The sequence below is a fragment of the Bos taurus genome, chromosome 23 (genome assembly GCF_002263795.3).
Source record: "Bos taurus isolate L1 Dominette 01449 registration number 42190680 breed Hereford chromosome 23, ARS-UCD2.0, whole genome shotgun sequence".
NCBI lineage: Eukaryota > Metazoa > Chordata > Mammalia > Artiodactyla > Bovidae > Bos > Bos taurus.
Genome location: NC_037350.1, coordinates 22,586,272 through 22,611,300, shown reverse-complemented (window position 1 = coordinate 22,611,300; position 25,029 = coordinate 22,586,272). Strand labels below are relative to the sequence as shown.

The window sequence follows — 25,029 nt, the reverse complement described above, 5'->3', positions numbered from 1 at the left end:
AATCTGTACTTCTATAGGCTCAAGAACCAGATAACAGTATCCAATTCAAAGATTTGAGAACAGAAGAGAGACATATATAAAGAAATTCAAGGATAAGTAACAAGTTGACAACACTGAATGCAATAAGAAATAAGGCAAAATAACTCAAGATTTACTTTAAAACTTTGAGGAGAGGGATTCTGGAAGATGGTACCAGCAACACAGTTTTTTTAAATAGAACAAATAATAGTAAAACCAAAATGCGTGAAAAAATTATAACAAACTAGGTGACAAGATATCTCCACATACTTTATCATAAAAATGGGTGGAGGGGGGAAAAAACACCAATAGCTTAAAGTCTATTGTGAAATCTGTATCTAATGGGAGAAATCAGATGGAAGAAATGCAGCCTTTCTTTGGATGTGCAGAAAAGTGGAGTCCCATACAATGACTGCTGTTGGAAGAAGAGCATACCGATTTGTTTATATCAGCTATATCTAGGAGGGATTTTTCACTTTAACAGTGGGCAAGTGAAGTGATTAGCAATATATGAAGGGGTTGAGAAAATCTACTCCTATGAAATCCTGAAATTGAGCAGATGGGGATCATTTCCAAGAAACACCTCCATATTAAGAAAAACACTACTGGGAGTGGAAAGGAAACTTGGCCACGACTGGGAAAATTGAGGAAAGGGAAAATGAGTTTTAACTCATGCCTGCAGTCAGTGGCAGATCTGTATCCAGAATTCCCATTTCCCAATAGCCTGATTCGGTGTTTTAATTAAGAACAAAGATCCATGTACATTATCCCCAATTCTAGAGCTCCAGCCAAGGTATTGTCAGCACTGTGTATTGACTTGCTTTTCATATTTCACTGTACTCTGACTCTGAGAGATACCACTCTCTTGGAGCCTCAGCTGGATTTCAAGTAAATTATGAAGTCTTAGAAAGGGTTTGTATCTATTACTTTGTCTCTCCTCAAACTTATAACAGGCTTGTAACCATAGTAGATATCAATCAATAAATGTTGGAAAATAATAAGAACATTTATCCTAGACATTTCAGTTTTCCACCTGTTCTTTTTTCCATTTCAAAGATATTTATTAGATGCCCATTTTCATTGAAATATAGTGGATGTACAATATTATATTAGTTTCAGGTGGACTATATAAAGACTTGACATTTACATATGTTATGAAATTATCACCATGATGTCTAGTAACCTTATATCTCCATACAAAGTTATTACAGTAGTATTGACTATTCCCTGTGCTATTCATTACATCCCTGTGATTTATTTGTTGCATAACTAACTCGAGATTTGTACCTCTTTTTCTTTTCTGGTAACCACCCATTTGTTCTCTGTATCTGTAAATCTGTTTTCATTTTGTTTTATTTAATTGTTTTGCTTTTGAGATTCTGCATATAGGTGACATCATGAAGTATTGGCATACTGTCAGTAGGAGGAACATAAATTTTTGAAACTCCTGGATCAAAGTACATTTTTAATGTTTATACACAGGATGTCATGCCTGTTTTTCCACAATAAGCCCACAGGTCTTGATTGCTCTTTAAAGAACAAAAAATGAACAGATGATTATGAAACATGTCACAAATGCATTTATTTATATTTTTCTAATTCCAAGTGAGTTAAATATTTTAGGTCAGTTTACTGGCTATTTTCATTTATTCTCCTATGACTTGCTTTTTTTCATAAATAGCTCTTAATTTTCTTTAGAATGATTTGTAGTTTTAAAATAATTTGCACTCACTTTTTATGTACAATAACCCTTTGGCTATTACATTTTGTAAGTATTTTTATTTAAGCTTTTCTGGATTTTCATTCATAAATAAATTATAAATGTGTATACATTAAATAATATTATATTTTGTATAACTATTAAGGCCTTTCTTCTTGATTAGAAAGTCCCTCCCTGTGACAAGATTATAAATATGTCCATATTTATTTTTTATATATTCTATATGCATGCATGTATAAATATACATACAGATATACATATACTTCATTTTAAAGAATATAATTATATATAATTTTATTAATATTCAGCATATGTTAGCAGACATGGGTTTTTGCACATTTTTTCTGATAGTTTGCTGATCCCAACATCATTTGTGCCACATTTTCCACACAGATTTGACATGCTATATTCATGAGAAACTAAATTTATGAATATACATGTGGACCTGCAGATCAGTTGACCAATTTTTTAAAAATATCATCTTATTTTGAATACTGTGACTTTGTAGTATGCTGATACCTAGTAAAGTACATCTTTCTTTGTGCTGTTTTTTAGGTTACTTTGTCTTTAGATCTTGCCCTTGATCCTATCTGCTCAACCATCAGAAATCAATGTTACAACTCTGATACCACAGACAGTCTCACTTTCTTGGGTTCCTATAGAAGTTTCTTCTTTTGAAGAACAAAGAGACTTTGCTATTGTACTTTTATTCAGTACATGTGATAGACTGTTAATTAAATTATTAGATGGGTGCTGTGCTTTGTCTTATGAATACCAGTTGAAATGATGTGCAATATGATTACTTAAAATATTTAACAAGTTCAACCAAGGTATTCCAGAAATAGCAAAATTATTTTTTAAAAGCCATACTAACAGGATTAGATATCTCAATGATTTCATAATAATAATATCATATAATTTTCTAGTATTTTACATTTACAAACATTTTTATCTTTGCTATGTCATAATCTATGAAAGAAATCAGAGCAATATCACATTTTCACTGGTGAGATTTAAATAATTTAATCACACCTTTCATTACACAGTGTAGAAGGCAGTCAAGGGGTGTGACTCTGGTATCTAACATCTTGGGTTCAATTGCAATCATTACTATTTATTAACTGTACCAAGATGGGCAAATTATTTCATCTCCTTATGTCTCAGTTTCCACATTTATAAGCAAGAAATAATAATTTTACCTACCTTGTAAGGATAAAATGAGTTAACATATAGAAATAGTTCAAAACAGTGCCAAATGTTAGCTTTTATTGCTCAACAATCAAAACATAGTCAAAGCTATATAGTCATTCTATTAGTCTTATACAGATGTGAGAGTTGGACCATAAAGAAGGTTGAGTGCCAAAGAATTGCTTTTGAATTATGGCACTGGAGAAGACTCTTGAGAGTCTCTTGTATTGAAAGGAGATCAAACTAGTCAGTCCTAAAGGAAATCAACTCTGAATATTCATTGGAAGGACTGATGTTGATGCTGAAGCTCCAATACTTTGGCCACCTGATGCAAAGAGCCAATTCACTGGAAAAGACCCTAATGTTGGGAAAGAGTGAAGGCGAAAAGATAAGGGATTGACTGAGGTTAAGATGGTTAGACAGCATCACTGACTCAATGGACAGGAGTTTGAGCAAACTCTAGGATATAGTGGAGGTCAGGGGAGCATGACCTGCTGCAGTCCATGGGGTCACAAAGAGTTGGACATGAGTTAATGACTGAACAACAACAATGAAAAGGATGAGAAGCCTAGTTAGATAAATTGACCAAAATGTTTCTTAACAAATCAGTAACTTAAGAAAGGGGCTTCCTTGGTGGCTCAGAATCTGTCTGCTATGCAGGAGATGCAGGAGATATGGGTTCGATCCCTAGGTTGGGAAGATCCCCTGGAGGAGGGCATGGCAACCCATCCCAGTATCCTTGTCTGGAGAATTCCATAGACAGAGGAGCCTGGAGGACTATGGTCCATGGGGTTGCAAAGAGTCAGACATGACTGAAGTGGCAGAGAACACACACACACACAGAACATAAGGAAAAGAAATCAGGTACCATAACTTCTAGACAATTACTCTTCCCAGATTAAAAAGAGGTCCACCAAAGGAACCCACAGTATATGGAGAAGATGTTCTTTTGCTATTCTCATACTAATTTCTCCTTTAATGAGTTTTTGTGATTTCTGTAGCAGCAAAGGTAGCCTTTGCAATGACTCAGTCAGTCAGTCATGTCCAACTCTTCGAGACTCCATCAACTGCAGAAATCACAAAAACTCATTAAAGGAGAAGTTTGAGTAAGCTCAAACTTACTTGAGTAAGTTGAGTAAGTTGGAGCTTACTCAAACTTCTCCTTTAATGAGTTTTTGTGATTTCTCCAACTCCTGGAGCTTACTCAAACTCATGTCCATTGAGTCAGTTATGCCATCCAACCTTCTCATCCTCTGTCTTCCCCTTTTCCTCCTGCCTTCAATCTTTCCCAGCATCAGGGTCTTTTCCAATGAGTCAGTTCTTCACATCAGGTGGCCAAAGTATTGGAGTTTCAGCTTCAGTACCAGTCCTTCCAATGAATATTCAAGACTGATTTCCTTTGAGATGGACTGGTTGGATCGCCTTGTTGTCCAACCGACTCTCAAGAGTTTTCTCAATTCTTCAGTGCTCAGTTTTCTTTATAGTCCAACTCTCACATTCATACATGACTACTGGAAAAACCATAGCTTTGACTAGAGGGATCTTTGTTGGCAAAGTAATGTCTCTGCTTTTTAACATGGTGTCTAAGTTGGTCTTCACTTTTCTTCCAAGGAGCAAGCATCTTTTAACTAATTAATTAATTAATTAAAAGACACTTAAAAGATGCCTGCAATGACTAGTGTGCTGAAAACGAAAATATGTCCTAAAAACATCGGTCTTAGATAAGCACCAGAGGTTTGATAGCATTCTTTGGACTGAAGGTCATATCAAATCTGAAACTATCAAGACTCACTTAGAATAATTATCAAGGTTTTGAACATACCCTAAGAATAAGTATCCTTTGGAAGACCTATACTATTTTTGCAAATTTGCTTCATGATTGGTCCTAGGAATTCAACAATTTCCTGTATAACACCTATTGGATAATCTGGAAATCTGTTTCAGGTTTCTTGGTTCAGAAATTACGCATAAGGAGGTTTATTGAATTTTTTTATCTTTAATAGAGAAACTTTCCTTGCTTTCTAAGAATAGAGAAATGGAATGCCTTTAAATTGGGCATTTCAGTAACACAGCTCTTCAATCAGTTCAGTTCAGTTCAGTCACTCAGTCGTGTCTGACTCTTTGCCACCATTGGTTGGCACCATGAATCGCAGCACGCCAGGCCTCCCTGTCCATCACCAACTCCTGGAGTTCATTCATACTCACGTCCATTGAGTTGGTGATGCCATCCAGACATCTCATCCTCTGTCGTTCCCTTCTCCTCCTGTCCCCAATCCCTCCCAGCATCAGAGTCTTTTCCAATGAGTCAACTCTTCACATGAGGTGGCCAAAGTATTGGAGTTTCAGCTTTAGTATCATTCCTTCCAAAGAACACCCAGGACTAATCTCCTTTAGAATGGACTGGTTGGATCTCCTTGCAGTCCAAGGGACTCTCAAGAGTCTTCTCCAACACCACAGTTGAAAAGTATCAATTCTTTGGCGCTCAGCTTTCTTCCCAGTCCAACTCTCACATCCATGCATGACTCCTGGAAAAACCATAGCCTTGACTAGACGGACCTTTGTTGGCAAAGTAATGTCTCTACTTTTGAATATGCTATCTAGGTTGGTCATAACTTTCCTTCCAAGGAGCAAGTGTCTTTTTAATTTCATGGTAAATACATTTTCCAATAATCCTATTACTTCTAGATCTTAAAAAAAGAACTGCCAAGCAAAACTTGACTTGGATCTTTAGCTAAATATCTCCTTTATATGACCATATATAAAATAACTACTTATGTACACCATTCAAATAATTCTCCTAGTAAGTATTTATTGAAGATGTCATCATTTGGCATTTTACAAATATGACATTACACACATTATTATTTGTCTGTGTACATATGTGTGTGAATGGGAGTTCATGGTGGCTCAGAGGTTAAAGTGTCTGCCTACAATGCGGAAGACCCAGATTTGATCCCTGGGTCATAAAGATCCCCTGGAGAAGGAAATGGTAACCCACTCCACTATTCTTGCCTGGAGAATCCCATGGACAGAGAAGCCTGGTAGGCTATAGTCCACGGGGTCGCAAAGAGTCTGACAAGACTGAGCAACTTCAAAGAAGAAAGAAGAAAAGATGTGTGTGAATGCAAGTATTCATTGTGAAATTCTCTTATACCTATTGTGTTTTAAAATCCACATTGCATGTGAGAGACAGCAAAGAATTATTTATTTCTGTAATGATGAAGAGGGTTTTAACAATAACTATAGATCACAGGGGGAAAGATTCTAACAGCAAAAGTAATAAATTAGCAGAAAAAAATTTCTGCTACTTTTAAAATTCAGTGGTTTATTTTTGCATAGTTTCTTAAGCAATAAAAAAAAGAAAAGAAAAGATCACACTGTCATATTTATACTCCTCAGACCTCCTGTAAGAAATTCCAGTGATATGGGATTATTTAGACAACTAGCTACTAAAAATCATGATAATCTGCTGGCAACATCTTAAGCCCTTTATGTTATCAAGATAAAGGAGAAGTGTTGGGATATTTAGTTAATAAAATATTAACCATTAAAAATGATGTAACAGAGTCTATGTAGCAAAATGGAAAAATACTGCCAAATGCAAACATTGAGGACAGAATAACTGGAATAAAGATGTAAAAATGCAAAAAAAAAAAAAAAAAGATAAAGGAGAAGCAATGTCCAATACTTTTGCCCCAGGCACTGCTAAACAGGAGTGTTAACTTTGATAAACATGAATGACTAAATTCATATCACTGTAGGAAGAGAAATATAAAAAGATACACTCTCCACCTTCTTACTGAAAGACTTCAGAGCTGCTGACTTAACTGACTTTGTTCAGTCGTGAAGATTCCTGTCCTTCTCTTCGTTGTATTTTTCTTCCTGGCCCCACTGTCACCAGGAAAATTGGAAAAGTTAATTGAGTGGTTGAAATCTTTATAGAGGGATAAGTTTTGGTTGATGTCAGCTGGAGATAGAGTGACTGAATTGCCAAGAGAGTGGTTTGTGATAGCCCCAGAAGTAAGTCTTACAGAAAGGACTTGTGATCTTACTAAAAAGGTTTCTGGTGAGTTATATTATTATGGGAGAGAGTTTAAGGACTTGAGCAAATGCTTTGTTCTCAGTCTAGGCTGGCCATCCAGAAAGACCAAGTAGATAGGATATTAAAGTATAATCGTCTGGATCCTTGAGAAACAGTGAGGTACTGTGCGTTGTGCAGTAACAGTGTATTTTTCACTAACATACACTGAATGATAGAGTTGGCCACAATACCATGAATTAAGTGTAGTAAGTACATCTATTTAATAATATTATCATGAGGATTACAGATATGTAAATATGCAAAGTGCCTAATATCGACTATGATGATGTCCTTCTGAAATATTTTGATTACTTTTACATTGTTTTGAAATGTCTGAGAAAGAAAGTAACTTCTTGGTGCCTCATTTTGGAGGAAGAAACTCTACTTTGACCTCCATTGGAGAATAAAACACAAAGTTTCTCTGTTGGATTTCATGTGCTTGAGTTGTGTACCCTATGTGTCTTGATAGAGATCATTGGATGGGTTGTTCTGATGTATTTTGGGCTACTTAGGATAGAAAAAGAAGTTTGTTTGTTTGTTGTATATATAAGAACACTGTAAAAACACATACCCCAAAAAACAATTCCATTCACCTTAAAACCAAACAAAACAAACAAGCAAACAAATAAAACTATGGGGAATTTTTATTTAGAAGTGGCTAGAATTTCAGTAATTTACTAATTGAACTTACACTCCATTCCTTAATAGTATAAATGAAACCAAATTCTCTAACAGTTAAGTCTACCTTTGGGTAAATTTAAAACTCAAAAACCTAAATATCTTGGAGAAAAGAGTCAAATGACTTCAACTATTTTGCAATTAAAATAAAATTTCTCAGATGAAAATTATGAGAATTGTTATTGTATGACATCTTTCTAAACTCAGAACAAACAGAATTAAAATCATGTTTTGCTTTATACCAACCCCAAACAAAGGTTTCCTTAAAATAGAAAAGACTAGTATACAGAGCAACCACATTTGGGTAATAAAATATTACTTTCAATCATGTGATCATGATTTACATGTGTCCCTCATGTCATCTGCTTTTGAAAAACTTATGTGAAAACCTTCATGACATTTTCAGTATCTTCAGAAACCTAAGAGACATGTTTATGTGCATGGTTTAATCTAAAAGTTGAAAAATTTGCAATTCCTTCTCGTGCATAAATATGAATTTTTATATGATGCAATAGCTGTTATCTAGAGAAAAGATATTTGTTGTTTTTGTTACTAGTGGAAATATGCTAATTTAGAATTGCCACTTAAATAATGCTATTCTTTTCCTCATACTGGTGCTTGACAGCTGTCATCTTCTGTTATTTGTAAATTCCAATTAAGTCGACATACATGCTTCACACCCCTCATGTAGGATGGTATAATTTGAGGATGCATTTTTAAGCTGGTGAGATAATGTCTTTTCCCTCCAGCATCAAAAGCAATAAATAACATCTCCCTAGATATTATAAATAAAGAGACATCATTAATTTATACAGTGGAACAGTGATATCACATGGACTAAAATATATGAAAAAAAAAAGTCAATGTAATATGGGTTTGACTTTTTCCCTATACGGCCTAGTTATCCAAAGTAACAGAGATCTTATGCTAGCTTAAGTTTGCTGAAATCTGAGGGCATCAATATGTATCAGGTTACCAGTACCATCAACTCCACCACAACTGGATCCTATAAAGTAAGATTCTAGGTGAAGAGCGAAGACCACTGTCTGTATACCTTCTTTGCGGATACCTGATAATTCACCATTACATTTAATGTTTTTACTTTGTGAGTTTCCCTCTGTTGGTGACTCATTTAAAAATGCAAGCATTTCTTGAAGAGGTGAAACAGCAAGTCTTCCATCCATGATATGGATGATTCTGTTCATTGGTATATGTTGTGATCAAGGAGAATTTGAGTACTTTATAAAGGAGGGCATTCTGAAAAAAAAAAAAAAAAGGAAATGCTAAGTGATTTTACACTTCTTCACTGTGTATCTAAGGCTGCTCATGCATGGAATCACTAGTACAGTGTTTCCTTCTTCCCTGAAAGCCTCAGATCTGTGTGTGTTCAAGAATCCCTCTTAACCCAGTGCCTGCTAGGGTTCTATTCATTCTTCCTATCAGAGAGAGTTCTAAAGATAAAAGCAAGAGAGCTATTTAAACAACATGAATTGACTTTCCCATTCTTGACTTGTAAAGTCAAAAAATTTAAATATTTAATTTCTTTTGAATTAGAGGAAAAAGTAATCAGGTGGGTAGGTTACACTTAGGAATATACATTGTCTGCTGCAAAGCTATTCTGGATTTAACAACAACTATTTATAAATTTTCATGGAGAAGTAAGCTGTAGCCGGTAGCAGGCCCGGCCAAAAGTTGCAGAGAGAGCAGACAACAAATTACAAAACTGTCATGGTTGGATAAACAGTGAAATAAATGACTTCTTAAAACTCTATTGTAAAGGGAGTGAGGGGAGGAATCTTAGCATGTGCAGATGTTATAATAAATTTCATATCAACAACTGATTTATTCCATGTTCGGGGCCCTATGTCACATATAATAACTAAGTGGTTTATGTGCTTTTTTGTTCCTTTTAACAGTGAAATGTGCCATGAAGGACACCTATAGTTGTTTTCTCAAGAGAGGCAAATGTAGGCTTGCATGCCACAATTTTGAAACACCAGTTCGTTTCTGCACAAAACTAAATGCCAACTGTGGTATATAGAAGTCTGAAATAAAAATCAACATCCCTGAAAAATAAAATACAGTGAGTATCAGGATTAGTAATAAATGAGCCTGAATTACTAACCACTCCTGCACAGTATGTGTTGTTTTCTTGGTCACATGGCATCATTTGAGGAACTAATTTCTCTTTTAAGGATCTGATATCTTTTAAAAAAATATGTTGGGTGGTTCTGTGAAAACCATTTCATTATTTTGGATATAAATTCTCTATTAACTGGCTGGAGAATGCTGTTGCTGCTAAGTCACTTCAGTCGTGTCCGACTCTGTGTGACCCCATAGATGGTGGCCCACCAGGCTCCCCCTGTCCCTGGGATTCTCCAGGCAAGAACAATGGAGTGGGTTGCCATTTCCTTCTCCAATGCATGAAAGGGAAAAGTGAAAGTGAAGTCGCTCAGTCATGTCCAACTCTTCGTGACCCCATGGTCTGTAGCCTACCAGGCTCCTCCGTCCATGGGATTTTCCAGGCAAGAGTACTGGAGTGGGGTGCCATTGCCTTCTCCAGGCAGAAGAATGCTAAATGACACCAAAATATTTATTATTATTAGGAGCCTTCAATTCAAAGGTATCCAAACTGCTAGGAGCACTTCTCCAAATGAATGAGAAGTTGAAAGAGACCAAAGAAATGGAACAAATAGGATCTTCATCAGACTATAGATCAAGGGACATGACTTGATTCACTACAATCAGGAAGTCCAGGAGTCAGTCCAACCCTTCAGTTTCATGCATTTGTTCTCTTCAGTTCAGTTGCTCAGTCGTGTCCAACTGTTTGCGACCCCATGGACTGCAGCATGCCAGGCTTCCCTGTCCATCACCAACTCTTGGAGCTTGCTCAAACTCATGTCCGTTGAGTCGATGATGCCATCCAACCATCTCATCCTCTGTCATCCCTTTCTCTTCCTGCCTTCAATCTTTCCCAGCATCAGGGTCTTTTCCAATGAGTCAGTTCTTCGCATCAGGTGGCCAAAGTATTGGAGCTTTAGCTTCACCATCAGTCCTACCAATGAATATTCAGGACTGATTTCCTTTAGGATTGACTGGTTTGATCTCCTTGCAGTCCAAGGGACTCTCAAGAGTCTTCTCCAACACCACAGTTCAAAAGCATCAGTTCTTTGGTGCTCGGCTTTATGGTCCAACTCTCACATCCATAGATGACTACTGGAAAAACCATAGCTTTGACTAGATGAAATTTTGTCAGCAAAATAATGTCTCTGCTTTTTAATCTGCTGCCTAGGTTTGTCATAGCTTTTCTTCCAAGGAGCAAGCATCTTTTAATTTCATGGCTGTTGTCACCATCTGCAATGATTTTGGAGCCCCCAAAAATAAAGTCTCACTGTTCCATTTTTTCTCTTACACAAGGAATTATATTTATTTATTATTTTTATTGGAGTATAATTGCTTTACAATGTTGTGTTATTTTCTACTATACAGAAAAAGGAAGAAGCTATATGTATACATACATCCCCCATTTTTTGGATTTCCTTCCCATTTAGGTCACCACAGAGTATTGAGTTCCCCATGCTATGTAGTTAGTTCACATTAGTTATCTAGTATATATACATAGTATCAATTGTGCATCAATAGTGAATTGAGAAACTGAGATTGACATATACACACATGGAACTTTAAAAAGATGCCACATCTGGAAATAAGACATAGCCACTAATCTTCCTTGGAAGGACTGATGCTGAAGCTGAAGCTCCAATACTTTGGCCATCGTGGAGAGCCAATGTGGAGAGCCGACTCATTGTAAAAGACCCTGATGCTGGGAAAGATTTTATAAAGTTGAAATGTTGAGTAACCACTACTATAATATATAGCACCGTGTAAAATTCTGTTTGTGAGTTGTGTGCAATGACAAATCAGGGAGTTTTTCAAGGTATAAAGCCAGATCTCTTTCCACCAACTATAGGAACAAAGAACAAGATGAGGCTTTGGGTCCCATTCAGAGGTTTTCCCACCTCTCCTTCAGCCGGATTTCTGTCTGACAATACATAAAGAGCTGTATTTTGAATGTTTTTCTTCTTGGCTCCTTTGTATATGAGAAGCAGAAAGGACAAAGCTAGAAAGGGAATTCTGCCGGGCATTAAATACTGCACTTGGAAAGGAGGAGTCCAGCTCTCAGAACTAGAACTTGAAGTACACACTGACAACTGGGACATCTTTCTTGATAATTCCTAGATTTAATTTCAACAGCCTAGTCTTCAGTTCAGTTCAGTTGCTCAGTCATGTCCGACTCTTTGCCAACCCATGAATTGCAGCATGCCAGGCCTCCCTGTCCATCACCAACTCCCAGAGTTCACCCAAACTCTTGTCTGAGTCAGTGATGCAATCCAGCCATCTCATCCTCTGTCGTCCCCTTCTCCTCCTGCCCCCAATCCCTCCCAGCATCAGCATCTTTTCCAATGAGTCAACTCTTCGCATGAGGTGGCCAAAGTATTGGAGTTTCAGCTTTAGCATCATTCCTTCCAAAGAACACCCAGAACTAATCTCCTTTAGAATGGACTGGTTGGATCTCCTTGCAGTCCAAGGGACTCTCAAGAGTCTTCTCCAACACTACAGTTCAAAAGCATCAATTCTTCAGTGCTCAGCTTTCTTCACAGTCCAACTGTCACATCCTTACATGACCACAGGAAAAATCATAGCCTTGACTAGACAGACCTTTGTTGGCAAAATAACATCTCTGTTTTTGAATATGCTATCTAGGTTGGTCATAACTTTCCTTCCAAGGAGTAAGCGTCTTTTAGTTTCATGGCTGCAATCACCATCTGCAGTGATTTTGGAGACCCCAAAAATAAAGTCTGACACTGTTTCCACTGTTTCCCCATCTATTTCCCATGAAGTGATGGGACCAGATGCCATGATCTTCGTTTTCTGAATGTTGAGCTTTAAGGCAACTTTTTCACTCTTCACTTTCACTTTCATCAAGAGGCTTTTTAGTTCCTCTTCACTTTCTGCCACAAGGGTGGTGTCATCTGCCCAATCTTAGCTGTTATTAAATCTGGGAATCATTTTTTGTCAAATAATAAATATAATGAGTCTCTCAGCTAGTGAAAGAAACTGAGAAAGCACATTTCACTGGTTCCCTATTGCCCACAGGATAAGAAAGCATATAGTAAATCTATACTGTGCCCCGGCATAGGGTAGCAAGCATACCTAGAACACATGGGTACAGGGAGAACTGATGGGAGTTGATTGAAATAATCCAGGTGTACAGAGATAAAGGCTGACCTAAAGACAAAGGCTGACCAATTTGAGACATTCTTGCAAATGTTTTATTCCCAAATTATGCTCCACATATTGAATAAAACAAATACTAGTAAGACTTCAAGATAAACTCCCATGTTATAATATTATATTGTGTTTGTACTTTTCAGTGTTAACTCAGAAGGATATCAAAAGAGACAGAAAAGAGCTTATTGTGCTGCTGCTTCTTATCAATCATTTCCTAGGTTACAAGAGTCCAGCCACAACCTATTCGCTTTTATTTTGACATGGACTTGGCCAATTTGAGAACTGACAGGACAGGAGACCGCCTGCAATGTAGGAGACCCAGTTTCAATCCCTGGGTTGAGAAGAGTCCCTGGAGAAGGAAGTAGCAACTCACTCCAGTATCCTTAGCATCTTAACAAATAAAATTAAACCCATGCGTGAAAGATATGCACTGTCCCTGTGCATATCTGTTGATGGCTAAAGGTTTGATTGAGGAACCAATAATTTTATTTTGTTTCCAAAATAGGGATTAAGAAGCTAGAGGTTTCTCTAGGAGTAAGACACTTGAGTCAGGAAGGTGGGGGAAGAGTATTACCATAGTGATTAAGTATTCATGTTCTGAAGTTAGATTTGTTGAGTTTGATTCTCAACTTAACTATGTTCTGAGCCATGTGATTTGAACAAAAATTATTAGCAGCTCTCTATGCCTGAATGTCTTTATTTATAAGAAAAAAATAATAATACACTCACTGAATAACTTTGACAAAATTAAATGAGCTAATCCAAGTAAAACACTATCTGGTATATAGTGAAAGTGAAAGTCACTCAGTTGTGTCGGACTCCTTGCAACCCCATGAACTATACAGTCCATGGAATTCTCCAGGCCAGAATACTGGAGTGGGTAGCTTTTCCCTTCTCCAGGCAATTGAACCCAGGTCTCCCACATTGCAGGCAAATTCTTTACCAGCTGAGCCACAAGGGGAGCCCAGGAATACTAGAGTGTAGCTTAACCCTTCTCCAGAGGATCTTCCAGACCCAGGAATTGAGACTATTCTTTACCAACTGAGCTCTCAGGGAAGCAGGCTAGGATAACTTAGTGATAAAGCTCAAAGACAAGAAACTTAAAGCTTTACTCTAAGGTACTACATATTAATATTTCCCAAGTCATAAGTCTCTTGGAGAATAAAGAATAGCAAGCCAAAAGATGAACAATAATAGTAGCTATGTTTATGTTTTAAAATCTCCAAATTCAAACTGCTTTTGCTAAGCTAAAGATTTAGGGGCAGATAATAATAATATTGAAAAATGTAAGAGTTTCTAATCATTTTATTCTCAAGCATAATTAAATTCTGTGGGCTTCTTGTGTCACAATAGAACAAACACTGTCAACATCCCAGGAGCACACCTTCAGCCTACTTCTTAAGAATAAAGTCCTGAACAAACGTATTTATAAGCACTGTTTCAATCACTTGAAATGAATCCCAACTCTGTGTCTCTAATCTTCATTTATTTCTTTGGCTCAAGATGCAACTCTGCCTATTGGATATCTTATGAAAACTCTGTGCTGCTGCTGCTAAGTCGCTTCAGTCGTGTCCAACTCTATGTGACCTCATAGACTGCAGCCCACCAGGCTCCCCTGTCCCTGGGATTCTCCAGGCAAGAACACTGGAGTAGGGTGCCATTTCCTTCTCTAATGTGTGAAAGTGAAAAGTGAAAGTGAAGTCACTCAGTCATGTCCGACTCTTAGCGACCCCACGGACTGCAGCCCACCAGGCTCCTCCGTCCGTGGGATTTTCCAGGCAAGAGTACTGGAGTGGGGTGCCATTGCTTTCTCCCATGAAAACTCTGTAGACTTCTTAAATTCAACACTATCAGCATAATTCTGTCTTCTCTTGTTCTCATCCTCATATCCTGACTTCCCCTATATTGTTTGTGATCATCGTTAGCATCACCTAAAGGACAAGACTACTTCCTTATCATCTCCATCTATAAGTACATTTATTCCAGTCCATAAATACTATTTGAAACTGCTCTTTCAATTCTTGCCAATACAGACTTGCTCCAGCCCTATAGTCAGCCCTGCTTCCCCATGTCCATGGCACATACCTAATGTGATGTTTGTCTTTCAGGTTAGTCCCTACTTAAGTTACAGAAAGAGTCGATAGGAATCAAATCAATCACTATTAGAATACTTTGGCAGTCCAGTGGCTGGGGCTCTGCACTTTCGATGCTGGTTCCTAGGTTTGATCCCTGATTGGGGAACCAAGATCCCACATGCAGTGTGGTGAAGACACCAGTAAATATATGGATACATTTTTTAAACTAAAAAATAAATCAGTCAACATGGGTTAGGCACTTGGGGTGTAACACTGAATGGAAAAGAATATAGTTTCCATGAAAGCTGTAACTATTAAATATATATTTATTAGTATGACATGTGCTAAAATAGAAGAAATCTAAGTTCTAAATTTACCTTGAAGTAAGGGGCTCTGGAAAGATTGTATTGAGAAAATAGCATTTAAACTAGGATCTGAAGAACATGAAAAAGATAAGCTGGATGTTACCATAGAGTTGAGAAGGGGCACATGTTGAGAAGAATAATTACAGATATTTCTGGTAAATGCAGTAGGTAAATGTATAAAGTCCTGAGGTAGAAAAGGGCAAACACATAGTACAAGTAACAGAAAAATTCAATGTGGTTGCTGAATAAAGGAAGAGTAGTATTAGAAAAATATATGAAGGTGAACGCTTGGGTGAGCCAAGGTTGTGAATGGTCAAGGGAAGTATATGAGAGCTTAAGGGGGAAGAGTACAGAAAGCGAAACAAAAGAGAGCTCTGTGACTGTTGTGTAGGGAATGGAAGACCAAGGGTGTGTACATCTAGATAAATTCAGAGGCTGTTGGAGAATTACAAATGAGAGATGGTGTTAGAGTGCATTCCTACAATGGAGATGAGCAGAACTAGATGAAGCTTGCTGCACATGGGTGGCAGAATCTTAATTAGGACAAAATAGTCCAGAAGTCCTCATGGGTAGTGCAGTAATTCCTCCTTCTCTCCACCAGGTAAAAGACGAGCTTGCTCACACTAGGTTTCTAGTGTTCCTCGGTGACATACTTAAGATTCTAGAAAGTTATTTAAGTATCAGACTGGAGGTTGACTGTCAAACTCAGCTTTGTGTGGAAAGTTCATTTAAGTGACTTTATAATGAAGCCACAAATACTAATCTCAACCCCCATCCCAAAGGAGGATCCCTAGTCACAGCCTCAGCCAACTTCTCTCAATAGTTCCTGCCAGAGCTGTAGTTCAGGTCCGGCCTTTCTTTTTTGCTGTTTCTAAAATCATCTTTACGTGAGCTTTGGTAATCAACCCTTACCTGTTTCCTTAAATTACTACTGAACTGTATTTTTGTGTCCTTGAAACTTTAGAACAATTTTTCTCCTTTTCATGACAATTTTAGTTTCTAATTTCAGAATCCAGTCAGACTCTGGATTTATCATGCTCCTTGTAGTTTTCAAGTTTGGATTATGGATGTTCCTCTGTTCTAATTGCCAGTGTGGATTGTCTGGAGCCCCTCTTCTCTTTGGCCAGTAGTGTAGAAGTTGCGGCACAACTTCCCCAGGCATATCTTTAGAAAAGAAAATTTCTAAAGCCACTCTCAATCCTAAGCATGCTGATTTCTCATTTGTATAGAATATTTATTCTGTCAGTTTCACAGTGGCCTATTCTTCCTAATATTTTCAGCGCCTCACATCTGGTGACACACAGAGCTGCAAGACTACTTGTTGAGCTATATTTTTTAAAATGTTCTTTCTTATTTTTAGCCTGTGAAATTCCTCATTCTTCAGACTGCATGATGATAGTTATATTTTTATGAAGAGTTTTCTATTTCTCCACCTTTGGCTTTAACAGCACCCATAATATAAAATAAAACCCCTTAAAACCAGTTTTTAAAAATTTCCTGGATGAAATAATACTTGGATTATAGTCTCTGTAGTTATAACATGAAAAAACCTTCTGATTATGTCTTGCATCCTAAAATTGAAATTTTCTCATTGTGGCATCAAAAAGAGTAAATCCACATGAAAGTGAAAGTGAAGTCGCTCAGTCGTATCTGACTCTTTGCAACCCCGTGGACTGTAGCCCACCAAGCTCCTCCGTCCGTGGGATTCTCCAGGCAAAAATACTGGAGTGGGTTGCCATTTCCTTCTCCAGGGGATCTTCCAACCCAAGGATCGAACTCAGGTCTCCCGCATTGCAGGCAGATGCTTTAACCTCTGAGCCACCAGGGAAGCCCTAAATCCATGAGAAACCCTAAAAAAAACTGATGATTAAAAATTCATTATGTTAATGTGATCTTCAGAAAATCTTGAATAGCTAGAACTCCAATATACAAAACCTTAGTAAATTTATATAATGTATATATTTATTTTGGAGTGTAGTTATACACTGACACCTATGTTCTATCCTAGCAACATATCCATATACTAAATTTGACCAGAAAAGAAAAATAGCTTTCAGAATTATTTCCCAGGTGTTTTTCTCTGACACGAAACCACAAACCTCTTTGTGATAGAAAAAATGTTTAAATAATTTTACTATTCCTCCATTTTTTTCTATTAAGTGGTCACTGAATAATAAACTCCCTGAAATATTCATCATAAGGTTATAATCATAATAAAAGAAGTATTATTTATGCATATATCTTTGCTTTATAAAATGTCTCTATTTGGGAAATTCTTAATAAGTATGTTAGGCTATACATTTATACTAAATTTTGAAAAATTGATTCTGCAAGGATCTGGTACAGATATTTGTGAGATACATCACACTTTCTATATTTGGGTTGAGACAAGGAGAATTGTAGAAGGAAGAGTGACATCTCTAGAATATATCTTTTATTCAACCAAAAAATTTCATCCATTTTGATAGAAAAAGCACTATTTTTAACCTATTGTTTCAGAATCTCTTCTAAAGTAATTCTATGCCTCAACACTAGGTTCCAATACTACCAGCATGAGATCATTAGAAAGAAGTCTTATATCCCAGTACCACTTGCAAACTGTGGCTAAATCTACAAAAAGATATTAGAATTTCCTCTCTAGACAAAAGTTGTGAAATCATCATGACACAATCAAAACATTATTATTTTTTCTTATTATTACGTGCATTCTTGTTGGGATTCCAAGAACTGCCATACCATACTTCTTTGGATTTCCAACTTTTTCGTAGACTCAGTTTCATTATAAGTGAAGTATGGATTCAATAGAAATCATTAGTACTTTTCCAGATTATGGGTATATTTGTGGACATAGTACCATTAATTCCCGAATATCACTAGCTCATAGTCACAGCCAAGACTCCACAGAAGTACGTAGGACTCTTGGAATGATATGAGACTTACCCATGAAACCAGAATCCTCCTATTTTCCTTCCAGGTAAGGCTGTCGGTTTTCCTCTTCACATCTCTGCTGCTTGTACTTGCTCAGAAAGTACACCACCAGGCATAGCCATCACCTGCAAGTCTTCCTTGATCTCCAGGGGCCTGAACCTGCCATTTGTCCTGTAGGGAAATAATTAGAATTTCTCCCTCTCTCACTCCCTCTTGTGCTTTCTTCCCTACACGCTTTCTTGTACATTGGTCTGAAGCAGTGCTGATTCAGGCCCCAGGTAATACAGTTGAACAAAAGTCTGTAATCAATATATTTCCACAGCTACTTGCCCTAGCCTTACCATAAATTATTAAAAGCAGCCCATCATACTGGTTGGCAGATTAAAATCACCAAGCCATTCCTCCTTAGTGACACAGTTGCTGCTATTAGTTGCTAAATCATGTCTGATCCATTTGGAAGCCCATGGACTGTAGCCCACCAGGCTCCTCTGTACACGGGATTTCCTGGACAAGAATACTAGAATGGGTTGTTATTTCCTTCTCCAGGGAATCTTCCCGACCCAGGAATCAAACCCGTGTCTCCTGCATAAGCATGTGAATTCTTTACCACTGAGCAATGAAGGAAACCCCAGTGACATGGGTACATTCTAACTTAAACCTAAATATAAAGCACCTAGATATAAAATTCATCTAAATAGATATAGCCACAAAAATTATAGCCTATTCATCCTTCACTTGGCCAAAGTCAAAATTACCTTTTCTCTTAGATGTCATTCCCTCTTTAACACTTCTTTAATACTTCTTAGGAAATAGAGCTGCATCTCTGATTTGCTGTTGTTGTTGTTTTTTAAGATACGTTTTCCCAGTCCATTTGAGTAATAATACACCTTGAATTCTGTTGACTTTTCTGGACCCAGGATTATAAACTTCTTACATAATGTCTCTGAAGAGGTGACATACCATACTCATCAAGGCCTCCGAGAGAAATCGCCTTTATCCCAAAGAATACGAAGAGTTCAGGGGCTACATTAAATTCAAGCTGTCCAAGGGAGTAGTGAGAAAAATGGGAAAGAGATCAATAGAAGTAGGTGTAGCCAGTCTCCATTTGTGAAATAACTTGAGGCTGTCAACAGTGGAATGATTAATGAATGGAATTACATTCACACAATAGAATCCTATACAGCAATAAAAATGAATGGCCTTCAACTACACATAGCATTATTGATTGTTGTTGTCTATTTTGAGAAGTTTGATGATGTCTTTTGCTTGCTTTTTGTCTTTTTGTTTTTTTTTGACTGCACCACATGGTTTGTAAAATCTCAGTTCCCCAACCAGGGATCGGTCCTAAGCCTGGGGCAATGAATGCTTCCAGTCCTAATCACTGGACAGCCAGGGAATTCTTGGTATGTTTAATGATGAATTTCACAAAAATGTTATAGAAAAGAATTTAGATACAAAATAATTTAACATAAATAAAAAGTTTATTTTGTCATTATCAATAATGATCCTTTATTATCATTAATTAAAATTAATGTTTATGTCATTGAATATTTGAGTTAAGTAACTAGCAAAATTTATGTTATACCAGGAAATGGCAACCCACTCCAGTATTCTTACCTGGAGAATCCTATGGACAGAGGAGCCTGGTGGGCTGCTGTCCACAGGGTCGCACAGAGTCGGACACAACTAAAGCAACTTAGCAGCAGCAGCAGCAGCATTTATGCAAATTACAAAAGCAGACAAAGTTATCTATTATGTTAGAAACCAGAATAATGGTTACTCCTGGGATGTTGAGGACTAAATGACTGGCAGAGATATGAATAGTGTTGATAATGTTGTTTCTGGATCTGGATAAGTGGCTATTTAGAAGTGTTCAGTTTATGAAAACTGAACTATAAATTTATTGTACATGTACTTTTTATGTATACATGCTAATAAAATGTTTTTAGAAAGATTCAAAAATATACAGAATAAAGTGAGAAAGTTGTCTTTTGTCAGACCTATCTTAAACCCACTCTTCTTTCCAGAGCAAACTGATAAAATAATTTTTGCATATCTTCCCAGACCTTTTTTCTCTATGCATACACATAAAATATTCAGGTACCTATATTAAATATCCATATATCCATGTCATATGCACCTAAGGACTTGCACTGGGTTCACCAAAGATAATGTGTATATCTCTTTCAACTCTGCAGTCAGCAAATTCATGCTGGTACCTTGAAACAGGTAATGTAGGAGTATTTATAACACAGAAACTAACCAATACCACAAACCAGAGAATTGTGGGGTTTTTTTCCAAAAGTTGAATGATGATTTGTAAATGTTTCTCTTTGAAAGGATAGTGCATTAAGCAGAAATAACATACAGACTGAATATGCCACTCCAATGTTTCCTGTTATCTGAAGTTACCAGTGAAAAATCTAAGATTCCAACAATTCTTAATATTCATAGAAAAAATTATTTTGCCCACACTCTTTCCCTCTCTGGTATTAAATAATTCTCTGTGTTCCTGGAACTTGAGGAATTTTGCCCCATCTCTCTTAGTGAGATCCAACTTCTTGTAGAATAAAGTTAGGGGTAAGTACCCTGATGAGTTGTTTAAATTACACTTCCTAGTGCCCAGGAAACCACACAGAATGACAGCCTACCTAGTTAATTTCTATACCTATCTCTTCTCCCGAAGACAAATACACTGTAAGTGTCTTGGACATCCCTAGGAGAAGTGGACTTATTTGCCTTAGAGGACTAGGATTATATAATAGCCAAGATTGGGAAGAGTGAGCATTGGTATAAAAGCAGCCAAAGAGCACAAATTTTACATTCATAAAAACATAGGTTAAAATTGTAGCACTACTATTTATTAGTGTATTTAAATTAGCCAAATATAATTTTTTGAGCTTTATTGACTCAGTTAAGAAATGAAGAGAAAGTTTGTTTCTATGTTTTGGTTTTGTTGTAGAGGATTAAATAATGCACTATATATAAAGAAACTATTTTAGTGCTCAGGACAGAATAACATATAAAAATATGTTATTTTATTTCTTAATTTATTTCTTTTTTCATACTCAAAACATTGGCCTATATGCTACCGAGTACTATAGATCAAATTCTGACCTTCTTCTTTTTTTCTCCCTAGTCTCAATTCACTCACAACTGTTTGGATCAAAGCAGAGGAGCACTTTACTCGGTTAATAACTTGCTCCTATTAACTAATTGCTCTGTTATCTGAAAAATGTCAGACCTGTCTTTGTTATTCCAAGTTCAGTTCAGTTCAGTCACTCAGTCATGTTCGACTCTTTGTGACCCCATGAATCGCAGCATGCCAGGCCTCCCGGTCAAACACCAACTCCCGGAGTTATCCCAGGTTACTCATCTCTAAAATGAGCTGGTTGACTAAATAAGTTAGTTTTACCAACCTCCTTGATGGCTCAGATGGTAAAGAATCTGCCTGCAATGCAGGAAACCCAGGTCCAATCCCTGAGTAGAGAAGATCCCCTGGAGAAGGGAAGGGCTACCCACTCCAGTATTCTCGCCTGGAGAAATCCACGGGCAGAGGAACCTGGCTGGCTACTGTCCCTGGGGTCACAAAGAGTCGCACATGACTGAGCTACTAACACACCTAGAACTCTATGACATTATCAAATAGATTTGTCCATCTCCCCATGTAAAGCAAGAGTTGAGAGTAGAGGTATGACTGTGTAGAGGTTTAAACTGAAGTGGAAAGCTCATCTTTTTCCATAACAAGATAGAATAACCATGGAAGAGAGTGGGTGATGACAATGAGGTGAACAGTAGTGTTTGTTGGAGACACTAATGAACCCAGAATAAGAAGGGTTTAATAAAAGATTATAAGAGTAGATGTGACACTGAGTTTGAACAATACTACAATAGCTATCAATAGCAATGACTGGATGAACACTAATTATATGCTAAGAAATATGTCCATATCTCACTGAGCTACCACTGTGAAGTTGGTTCTATTATCATCCTTCACAAAAATGGACTAAAACTTAAAGACATTAGGGATTTTACCAAGATTATTCAGCTGATAAATGACAAAACTTGGGCTAAAATCTATATGTAGTGTGAAGTTAAAAATCAAGATGTTTGGAGTGTCTAAATATGCAAAGAAAGGAAAATAAAAAAGAAAAGAGAAATAAGGTAAACAGGTTAAAAACTCTCTACATTCTTGGTATACCCCTAATACTCAGTAAAGCCTGTTGTAAATCAGGCACTCCAAAATCATTATTAATTAGCTGTTTCTCACACGCACACACATATGAGCTCAGAAAGAAGAGCAAGTAGGGAGCTCAGCTCAGTGCTCTGTGATGACCTAAGTAGGCTGGGTGGGGAGGAGGTGTGGGAAGGAAGTCCAAGAGGAAAGGGATATATGTATAAATACAGCTGATTCATTTCATTATACAACAGAAAATAATCCAATGTTGTAAAACAGCATACTCTAATAAAAAAGAAGAGTAAATAATATTTAAATTTACTCACAACTAAATGCTTTAATACTAACCATACAATTCATTTTAGAGATCCAAGTGTTCCAGTAGGATTAGTTCAATGGTTGCACAAAATGTATCCTTCATGTTCTTTGGCATACAAATTGACTAATCAGACACAAATAGTTTTTTGTGGGAGTAATAGTCAGGTTTCATGCTCATTTATTTGTAACCAGTATTTAAGATTAAAAGATATCAGTCTCTGTTTTGAGTCCATCCTGCTTTTGATGCTTGAATTCTTTCAAACATGTTCCCACCAAATAGTTACCCTTGTAACTGTTCAACTTGTTCTTGAATAACCTCAATAACAGTGAAATTTCAACTTCCAGGATTGACTGGTTCCACTTTTAGATAGCTGATCTGAGAGATCTAAAAATCATCTTCCCTGTGATCAGTCTTCACTTCCCCTGAAGTATTCACATCTCGGCGCTATAATTTGAGATTTTATTTAACAAGTTTAATCACCTTCTCAAGTCCAACTTTTAAATATCTGAAGACATCTCCAAAGTCTCTTATATTTTACATTTCTTTTGCTAAACCCTCCATTTTCTTTTTCATACAATATGGTTTCACATCCTCATACCATTCATTTACTGCTGCCTAGAAACTGCCTGGGGATTTCCATAGTACTCCATTGTCTTTTCTAGAATCAAATGCAAGATTCCAGGCAGTGTGTGACTAGTGATGAAACACCTCCCCTGTTTGGATTCATTTTTATCTACTCATACAGTCTAATGTAATTATCACAACGAAAAGTATGTCTCTATCTAGGGATAATTAACCCTCATTAAGTTAGCAAAGCTAATTTTCCCTTCTCAAGTTTCTTCCAGACATGATTTGACATACAGAGCAAAATTAAGGAAAACTGTCTAGAAAATATATCCATCTCAGAAACAGATTTTGCTTATCTGTATATTGCCAATTATTTCCCTGAAATTACATATATGTATTATGTATAATATATATGTATGTTTTTATGTTAATGCTGTGTATTACTGTATTAGAGATATTTTGGAACTATGCATGTTACCTAATGTCCTGTTGATCTGTATGTTCAGTAAAGGGTATTAACTCAGATCCTCGCTGCCTGCCACTAACTCTCCATTGCAACATTTTAAGAAGTTCAAAGTGTTTCCACTGATGTGAATCCTCTAACTACTAATAACTGATTTGGTCAAGGTTACATTATGAGAATTTCTTTCTTCTACTAGTTTAAGCTTCCTTCATTTATCACTTCCTACCCTCCCTCTTCCTTCTGTATTGTTGATAGCTATCAATATTACTCAAGACAGAAAGAAGAGAAGCTGCCATGGAGCAGTGGGGCTTTGTATACATAACTGATTTACTTCAGGGAAGGCTGGAGGGCAACTCACCTCCCTTGGGTTGGACTTGGTAAAGAACTAGAATGAGTGCCGTGGGAGCAGTCATCCACAATCTCCATCAGAGGCTTCACTGTGCTCGTATATCACATTGTACTACAGTAGACATAAGTCATCCACAATCTCCATCAGAGGCTTCACTGTGCTCATATATCACATTGTACTACAGTAGACATAAGGTTATACATTTTAGCAATTTTAAAAGTCTTTCCATTTAAAAAAATGTTCTATTTCAGGAAAATTTAGGGATGCAACCATTATAGAAGTTTTCATTGTCTTTTACCTTGTGTATTATTCTCCGTACAAGTCAGTAACGTCTTTGTTAGCTCTCTGAAGAGGCAGACTTACCATAACTTCAAAATCACATTGACACTTAATCAGACTGAAGTATAAACTCAGAGAAATAAAACAGCCTCTAGTGTACGAAGTCACAGAAAATATAAAAGGGAGAACTAGAAAGTTCAGGAGCTGATTGTATGGTCTCATACATTTATAAGAAAAAAGATGGCAAAAGATTTAGGGTTTCTTTAAATTAATTTTCTCCAGTCTCTCAACTCTTCTACACAGAAGGAATACGAAGCAGAAAAGAAAGAAAAAATAAACTTGGTTAAGTTTGGAACTGAACTGTAAGAAATTCTCCTTTCTCAAAACTGTGTTGTAGCCATTGGCAGGGGTATTTCATTTAGCTGTTCTTGTTCTCAGTCTTCCTATCCACAAAACAGAGTCAAACTGAATGACTTTTGGTAGTTCTTTCGATTCTAAGCTGTATATAATTTTAAGCAAGACATTACTGA

General features: G+C 36.8%; 1 long non-coding RNA gene across 1 annotated transcript; it reads right to left on the bottom strand.

The window, feature by feature from the left end:
* Window positions 1-7,633: 7,633 nt before the first annotated feature.
* LOC132343581 (uncharacterized) lies at window positions 7,634-21,995 on the bottom strand. The gene is made up of 4 exons (XR_009492488.1): window positions 21,765-21,995; window positions 19,101-19,384; window positions 18,358-18,516; window positions 7,634-8,942 (listed from the first exon to the last, which is right to left on the bottom strand). It is a non-coding gene; the product is annotated as an uncharacterized lncRNA (long non-coding RNA).
* Between the last annotated feature and the right edge of the window lie 3,034 nt (window positions 21,996-25,029).